Here is a 9,314-nt window from a genome sequence, read left to right on the forward strand (position 1 = left end):
AAACAGTTATACTCCAATAAAGATGTTAAAAAATAATAATAATAATAAAAAGTCAATGCAATGCAATACCCCCATTCTTCAAGGACTAGGGTTAGTCAGGATAAGGAGTTCCTGACATCCTTATCCCAGCTGTCACTTCTGAGAGATTAGTAGACTCTTCTGAGATTCTTCGCCTGATTCCTGCTGAGAGACCAAAGACAGCTAAAAGTTAAAACAATGTCAGTTTGTTTCCATGGTTTCTGCCTGCTTTACTCGGTCACTCATAATGTAATTCAAACACCAAACCCCTTCAACCAAACCCAGGGTATATGAAAAAGACTGATCGAAGAAAAGCAATTACCGATCAAAGAAAAGCAATTTAGATGATGGTAACATGATTTTCTAGCAATAATGGAAGATAATTGTCAAAAATAAGGGATTCTTGTGGGTCTTTGGCTCAGGCTCTCCCTCTGGTGGGTCTACCAGTTCTCTTCTATATGGACCGGTTGGTTGGTTGTGAAGGCAGCAAACCCTACTGGCCTGCTACTTTTCTCAGGCTACTTGCCTTCTAGAACTGTACTGTCTGCCTTCCCCCTTTTAGTTTTTCTATCAGAGAACAGAAGGCGGTGTCGAGGGAAAGCTGGACGCCAGTTTAGTCATTTTGTTAATTAATAGGTTTGGCTATAGGTTTGATGGGAAAGAAAAATTGCTACCTTTCTTTGGCACTGTGATGTGGTTAGATACGAAGTATCTAAAATCTAGACAGATCTCAAAATTCACAACCTATTTTCCTCTCAAAGCCATGCTTATGTTTACTCAGAATAACCACAACATTTTTCTTGGGCTTTGCAAACGCCGTCACAAGCTCCCTCTGTTTGCTTTGTAATAAGGGTGCACAGTGAGACCTGCAGTCTGACGGGCTGGGGGAATCTCACCACTTGAGGATGGATGGACCCACACTGGCCATGGTTGCTTGACCATTTCACGCTCCTACCATAATCTCATTTATTTCAGAGATTCGGTTTTCCATTTAGAGGTGCTGCGCTGGTGGGGTGGCTTGAAAAACAACGACAAGGACAACAGCAGCAATCACTTTGCCTCCAGCCTAACAGCAGAAATGGGTGCGTGGCGCGGACACCCTTGAGAGCAGAGTCAGTGCTCTTGCGCTCTTCATCTCCTCGGGCTCTTGTGCCACGGCTCCCCACCTCCCCCGACACCCCCGCCCCACTTTGGAAATCTAGTCTCGCTGATCTGGATGATTCTCTCTCTCTGGAAAACTCCCACTCATTCTCCAAGGCTCCACTCAAAGTTTTCTTCCTTCCATAGGGCCTCCCCAGGTCTCCCAGGCAGAACTGATGTCTCTCTCTTGGTTCTCATGGTACATGAATACCCACCCAACTTGTATGGGGATGGTTTGGTTTTCTGCTTTCTTGACTATATTTCAAGTCATCCAGAGTCAAGATAGTGTCTTTATTTCATTTTCGTAGCCTGATTTAAAAATTATGGAATATTTCCTATATACAATAGAACGTGTACATATGTGTATACAATAGAATATATATGTAAAACACATATAAGGTCATAATAATAATTATAATAAAAACTTTTGTGTATGTCACCAACCTTCGTTTAAGTACAGAGAATGGGATGCCCTCCCGTGTGTCCCCTCCCTTCATCCCACCTTTCTGAGGTAACCCCCATCCTCAGCTATGTATTATTCCCTTGTTTTTCTTTATCGATTTACAACATATGTATACATCTTGTAAAAGAATGCCTGTTGTCCCCAGTTGTTGGATTGGGGATTTAAAATTTTGCCAATCTAGTGAGTGGAAAGCCATATTTCACTGTAATTTTATTTTGCATTTCCACAATTATTAATGAATTAATAATTATTAATGAGTTGAGGCATGGTTAAATGTGTTTATTGGTCATTTGGGTCTCCTTTTTTAGTGAAAATCTGTTCTTGTCTTTCTTCTATTTTGCTACAGGGTTGTTTTCTTTTTCTTATTGATTTGTGGGGATTCTTTTTACACTTAGATACTAATCCCTTGTCAGTTATTTGTATTGAGAACATATTTTCCTAGCCTATCGTTTGCCTTTTCAGTTTCTTTATGGCTTTTTCAGGTGAACTCAACTTCCTGATTTTAGTGTGATTTAATTTGTCAGTTATTTCCTTTTTTGTATGACATTTTTGTGTCATGTTTAAAAATCCTTTCCCCCATGGTCTTAAAGATATTCTGTATTTTCTTTTAAAACCATTAAAGTTTGACCTTTCACATTTAACTGTTTGTCAAGAAAAGCAATAAAACAATAAAAACAATAATGTGGACAAAAGACCCCTAACTGATCCCAGCCCTATATTCACTGGAAAGTCAGTCCTTTCCTTGCAGACCTGTGGTTCCCCTATCATGTGTCACTCACAGGTATGGGGGTCTGCTTATGGGATTTTTTTTCCTTTTTAATATGTTTATTCTTTTTTAAAATTAATTTTTATTGGAGTATAGTTGCTTTAAAATGTTGTATTGGTTTCTGCTGTACAGTAAAGTGAATCAGTTATACGTATACATATATCCACTGCTTATGGGCTTTTGTTTCTGGTCCTTTGGTGTATTTTTCTGTCCTTGGACCAGTACCATACCATTTAAATGACCAGAGCTTTATATCAATAGTAAGTTATATTTCTTGACAAGGCAGTTCCCCAGCCCCCACCCCCATTCAGGAAAATTTTGGCTATTTTTGGCCATTTCCTCTTTCAAATACATTTTAAAATCAGCTCTTCAAGTTCCATGAAAAGCTCCATTAGAATTTTGGCTGACATTGAATTGAATCTAAAAGTCAACTTGGGGATAATTAACGCTTTTGTGATACTGAGTCTTCCTATCAATAAACATTTATTTTGGTCTTGTCTCATGCCTATGGCTGAGAACTGCCTGGTGGTTCACGGAGCCCAATTCCCTTTCTTTAGCTCACAGCAGGACTACATTTCCCAGCTTCCCTGGAAGTGTGGTGTGGCCCCGGGTGGGTGGGTTCTGAACAGTGGAAGGAGAGCAGACATTTCCTCGGTGGCACACTCCCAGGCCTGGCCCTCCTCTGGGACCCTGTTCCCTCTGACTATTCCCCTTACTGTAGACGGATGCAGGGGATCCTGAAGAGGATTCTGAGACCCCAAGAAATGATGAGGCCACAGATTAGAAGAATCTGGTCCCCCAGTCCCTGTGTGAAGTCTTCCCACTGAATACCCACATTGAACTGTTGGGAGGGAAAGGAAAAAAACCTTCTATTGTGTTCTACCATTGAGAATTTGGAGTTTGTTAGAATTGTTAGTTTATACTAATGAACCTCTCAATTACATTTCACAGTTTGTTTCCATAAATCTGTCTTTTGTTAGATTTCCTCTTAGGTATATTATCTGTTTTATTGCAGTTATATATGGTATTTTGTAAAAAAAAAAAAAAATTTTCACTGTTACTTGTATGTAGAAACACAATTAGGGTTTGTATGTGACCTATGTCCAACAATCTTGATCTTATTAATTCTATTAATTTGGCTGTAGAGTCTTGTCGTTTTCTATAAAGACTATTACATGATTTAATGTCAGTTTGTTTTTTTCCTTTCCAGCCGTTCCATCTTTTATTTCTTATTCTTTTATTATTTGTACAAGTGAGGACCTATCAAACAATGATCAGTTATGAGAACAAGCGTTTTCATGTTGTTCCATTTTTTAAGCTTTCAGTGTTTCATCATTGAGAATGGTATCTGCCATAGTGTTTTAGGGATAGCATTCATCTGGTTCCTAGTTTTTTACAGTTTTGTTTAATCATTATTCAATGCTTTTTCTGTCTCTACTGAGATGATCATATTACCTTTCTTCTTTACTGTTCACATGGTCAGTTGCGTTAATAGATTTTCTAATGTTAAAAACAAGACACCAGGCCCCAAATGCAGTTGGTCACGCTAAGCCCTATGTCATCAAACCGAGACTTTAATTACAGTTTCTGGCTTTCCCAGAAATGGAATCTTAAACCAGTCACTCAGGGATCGCCTGATCAGCACTGGCTAGGTCATCGGCCTGACAGACCCCTGCCATCCCCTAAAGAAAAGGGACCTTGCAATAACCAACTTGCTTTTTGACTAGTATGATTACCTTGTTCCTGCTCCCTTCTGCCTCCAAAAGTCTTTCATTTTGTACAGCTCCTTGGTGCTCCTTTCCATCTGCTAATGGGATGCTGCCTGATTCATGAATTGTTGAATAAAACCAATAATATCTTCAAAATTTACTCAGTTGAATTTTGTTTGTGGACACTAATATTAAACCAGACTGATCTGAGATAAACCCAACTTAGTCACGTTGTATTATATTTGCTGATCAATACCTGGTTTGCTGCTACTCTGTTTAGGAATTTGCATGTATGTTCATGAGCAAGATGTTCTCTGAGTTCTTTTCTTGCTTTTTTTCTGGTTATCAAAGTGATGTTAACTTTATATAATGAGTTGGAAAGTTAAGCCTTCCAGGACACCTTTCTGGCCCTTCTACTCAGAGTCAAGGCCACTTCGGCAAGTTTTCTTGCTACCTCCCTTTGTGGGATAGATTTTTCCCTGGCTTACTGCTTCATTAAGGGTCTTTTTAAAGGCCCCGTCTTTACTTGAGACTATGAGTGCTGACTCCCTCCTTCCCGGGCCTCAGGCAGTATTTCTGTCCTTCTCACTGAGACTTGAACACCAAGTTCTTCTCTCCAGGGATTTACGGATGCCTTAGTGCAATCATGCTTTAGCGTTCGTTGGCTCTCCTAGTTTTGTGCTCTCTCTTTAATTCTGACTTCTGAGGATTTCTCTTAAATTCATGTCAGCTTAGCCATGAATTTTAAAATATTTTTTTAAAAAATGTTCCCAGGGTTTTAGGTGTCTTATAGTGGGACAGTTTGGGGATATCTAGTCTACCATATTACTGTATGTGGGAGGTTTATGGTTTTTTCATTAATTTTTTAAAACTTAATTTTTTGTTAGGTAATACAAAAAAAAACTTAGGTAATACAATCACATATTTAAAAATTCAAAGATACAAAAAGGTGTACAGTGAAAAATAAAACTCACCCTTCAGCCCCCAATTTCCTCCAACCAATGTTAAATTTTTCTTGCATAGTCTTCCAAAGAAATTCTATGCATAAAAATACAAATATGCTTACACAAATGATAGCACACAACCCACTGTTCTATATATTGCTTTTTTTCTTACCTAATATTACATCTCAGCTAGTTTCATATTACTGCATAAAAGTCTTTTCCATTTTTAAAAAAAATTCTTATATAGATGTAACAACATTTCTTTGACCAGACCTACTGGATATTTAGGATGTTTACAGTCTTTTGCCATTTCACACAGGGCTGCAGAGAATAACCTTGTACATAGGATTTTTTGCACATGTCTATCTGTACATTCATAGGACAAATGTCTGAGTGGAACTGCTTGGTCAGTGGAGATGTACATTTATAATTTGGTTGATATTGCTAAATTGCCCTCTGTAGGCAAATAATTCTTATAGCAATTTCTAAAAGTAACTATTTCTTCACATTCTAGTGAATATGGTATAAGATTTTTAAAATTTTTTCCAAACTGGTAGGTGAAAAATGGTACCTTGTAATTTGTCAATGAAAAATCAAATAATGATCAAGCTATGAAGAATGAAAAGAGAATTTTATTCAAGCCAAACTGAAGATTAAAACCTGGGAAACAGATTCTCAGAAGCTCTGAGAACTGCTCCACTGATCAGGTGTTAGAGATGCAGTTTTATACATTTTTGAGACAAAGAAATTATGTATCATATTGACAGGTTAGCACTGTGTACTCAGTTCATCAAAGTTTTTTTTTATTTTGTCAAATATGCATGTATAGAAATGCAACAACCCCTTGTATGAGATGAAAAAGAAATATATTAATCATAGAATTATAATGCTGTCATCTGAAGAAAGGGGCCAACTTTTTCTCAAAGGTTGATTTCATCCTCCTGCTTTGAGGAGGACTGGTTACTGTATAATGTAGATGCACATTGCACATGGCGAAAAGCCTATCACAAAGGGGGCATGTCATTTGTTTTTGTTTTTTTCCCTTTCTGTCTTAGTTTGATTATCCTGCCATAGACAATTTATGATTTTCTTCATCAAGTTTTTTTTTTAATTATTTATTTTGGCTTCGTTGGGTGTTCGTTGCTGTGCATGGGCTTTCTCTAGTTGCGGCGAGCAGGGGCTACTCTTCATTACTGTGTGTGGGCTTCTCATCGCGGTGGCTTCTCTTGTCGTGGAGCATGGGCTCTAGACGCACAAGCTTCAGTAGTTGTGGCTCGTGGGCTCTAGAGCTCACGCTCAGTAGTTGTGGTGCATGGGCTTTGTTGCTCCGCCACATGTGGGACCTTCCCGGACCAGGGATAGAACCCTTGTCCCCTGCATTAGCAGGCAGATTCTTAACCACTGCGCCACGAGGGAAGTCCTCAAGTTTTAATTTGTATTTTTTATTACATGTGAGATTAAGCATTTCCTCATATGTAAAAAAGCCATATTTCCCTTTCTGTGAAGGTACTGTACATATCTTTTGCTTATTTTTTTTTAAAACTTTTTTCTTATTTTGGTGTTTATATTGATTTCTAGAAGCTCATTACATATCAGGGGAGATAGGATATTTTTATTCTGAGTAATTAGCAAATGCACTGGCAGATACCATCTACTCCCCAAAAAAGCTCCTAATTTTTCAAAGTAATTACTCTTGTACTGATTGTGGTCAAATATAACATGTCATTCTTTTTTTTCCTCTGCAAAGTGAATGATATGGTACGTTTTAGGATAAAACATAACAACAAACAAATCCACCATTCCTGGGCTTCCCTGGTGGCGCAGCGGTTGCGCGTCCGCCTGCCGATGCAGGGGAACCGGGTTCGCGCCCCGGTCTGGGAGGATCCCACATGCCGCGGAGCGGCTGGGCCCGTGGGCCATGGCCGCTGAGCCTGCGCGTCCGGAGCCTGTCCTCCGCAACGGGAGAAGCCACAGCAGAGGGAGGCCCGCGTACCACCACCAAAAAAAAAAAAAAAAAAAAAAAAAAAATCCACCATTCCTGAGTATTTCATAAAATACATGTTTTATAGGCATAGAGGCATGCCTTTGAGGCTGTATAATAGTAAAAGTGTGTGAATCATTGGGGAAATTACTACATCAGACAAAGGACTTTTACGGGTGTCATAGACGGGCTTTCCTGTTGTAGAAGGCAAACCCAGGGCAGCAAGCGTGAGGGAAAAGGCCTACAGGGATAAAGAGCGAATGCAAAATGGTGCCATCCTGAGCGTCTGCAGTCATGCAGATGTTGCTGGCCAAGCACCGAACCTCAGAACAGTCAGAGAGGAGCCAGGATAATTCATTTGTCAGCTCCCTCCTGTCTCTCATGGATCAATTTTCAGTCCCCTGCGCTTCCAGGTTGTGGCTCTCAGGGCAGCCACTGGGGAAGCAGATCCCAGGCTCTGAAGCAAGTACGTCATCTGAGCCTAGAGGGGGTGGAGCAAGTACCTCATCTGACATCGTGGGCTGAACAAGGCCAAGCTGGAGCACAAGCCTGCATGAGAGGAGGTAGAGATGAGGTGACACCAGCGTGGGTGGGGTCTTTATTGAGAAAGCAACTGAGGGCCTAGCAGGCGGGTGGGAGGCATGGATTTCGTAGATACATGGCCGCTGGTGTGTTAGTGGGTGGCTTTGGGGCTTCAGTCCAAGTTGACCCACCATCATCCCCAGGGAAAGCTCCTACAGCAGGAGTTGGCAAACTTTTTCTGTAAAAAGTCAGACAGTAAATATTTTAGGATTACAGGCCATATAGTCTCTGTTGAAACTACTCAGTTCCGCCATTAGAGTGTGAAAGCAGCAGCCATAGATAATATGTAAATGAACAAACATGGATGTGTTCCAAGAAAACTTTATTCATGGACACTGAAATTCAATTGTTATGTCGTGAAATATTATTTTTCTTCTGATTTTTTTTCAACCATTTAAAAATGTGTAGGAAAGCTACTATCAACAAAAACAGAAAATATGTGCTGGCAAAGATATGGAAAAATTTAAAACTTTGTGTGCTGCTGGTGAGAATGTAAATTGGTACAGCCACTGTGGAAAACAGCATGGAGCTTCCTCAAAAAATTAAAAATAGAGCTATCATATAATCCAGTAATCAACTTCTGGGTTTTATCTAAAAAAATGAAAACACTAACTCCAAAAGATATATACACCCCCATGCTCATTGAAGCATTATTTACAATAGCCAAGACATGGAAATAATCTAAGTGTCCACTGATGGATGAATGGATGAAGAAAATGTGGTATATATACATACAATAGAATAATACTCAGCTATAAAAAAGAATGAAATCTTGCTATTTGCGACAACATGAATGAAACTTCAGGGCATTATGCTAAATGAAACAAGTCAAACAGAGAAAGACAAATATTGATCTCACTTACATGGGGAATCTAAAAGAAAAAAGAACAAATCCAAGTTCATAGAGAACAAATTGGTGGTTACCAGAGGCAGGAGGTGAGAGGTGAGAGAAATGGGAAAAGGGGGTCAAAATGTACACACTTCCAGTTATGAAAGAAAGAAGCCCTGGGGATGTCATATACAGCATGGTGACTACAGTGGATAGTACTGTACTGCATATTTGACAGCTGCTAATAGAATAGATCTGAAGTTTCTCATCGTAAGAAAAAATTTTTTAACTATGTATGGTGATAGATGTTAGCTAGATTTATTGTGATGATCATTTTGCAGTGTATACAAGTAACAAATCATTATGGTATACACCTGAAACTAATATAATGTTATATGTCAATTATATTGCGATAAAAATAAATAAATAAAATGGTGAGCCACTGTGGAAAACAATATGGTGGTTCCTCAAAAAATTAAAAATAGGATTGCCATATGATCCAGCAATTCCACTCTTATCCAGAAGAACTGAAAACAGGAACTTGAAGAAATTATTTATACACCTGTGTTCATAGCTGCAGAGTTCACAATAGCCAAAAGGTGGAAACAACTGAGGTATCCAGCAACAGATGAATGGATAGACAAAGTGTGGTATATACACACAATGGAATTTTATTCAGCCTTAAAAAGGAAGGAAACTCTCACAATATGCGACAACATGGATGAACCTTGAGGATATTATGCTAAGCGAAACATGCCAGTCACAAAAAGACGAATACTGCATGATTCCACTCATATTAAGTAGTCAAATTCGTAGAGACAGAAAGTAGAATGGTGGTTGCCAAGGGCTGGAGAGAGGCAGGAATGGGGAGTTGTTATTTAA

This window comes from Physeter macrocephalus, chromosome 1 (assembly GCF_002837175.3).
Source record: "Physeter macrocephalus isolate SW-GA chromosome 1, ASM283717v5, whole genome shotgun sequence".
Lineage (NCBI taxonomy): Eukaryota > Metazoa > Chordata > Mammalia > Artiodactyla > Physeteridae > Physeter > Physeter macrocephalus.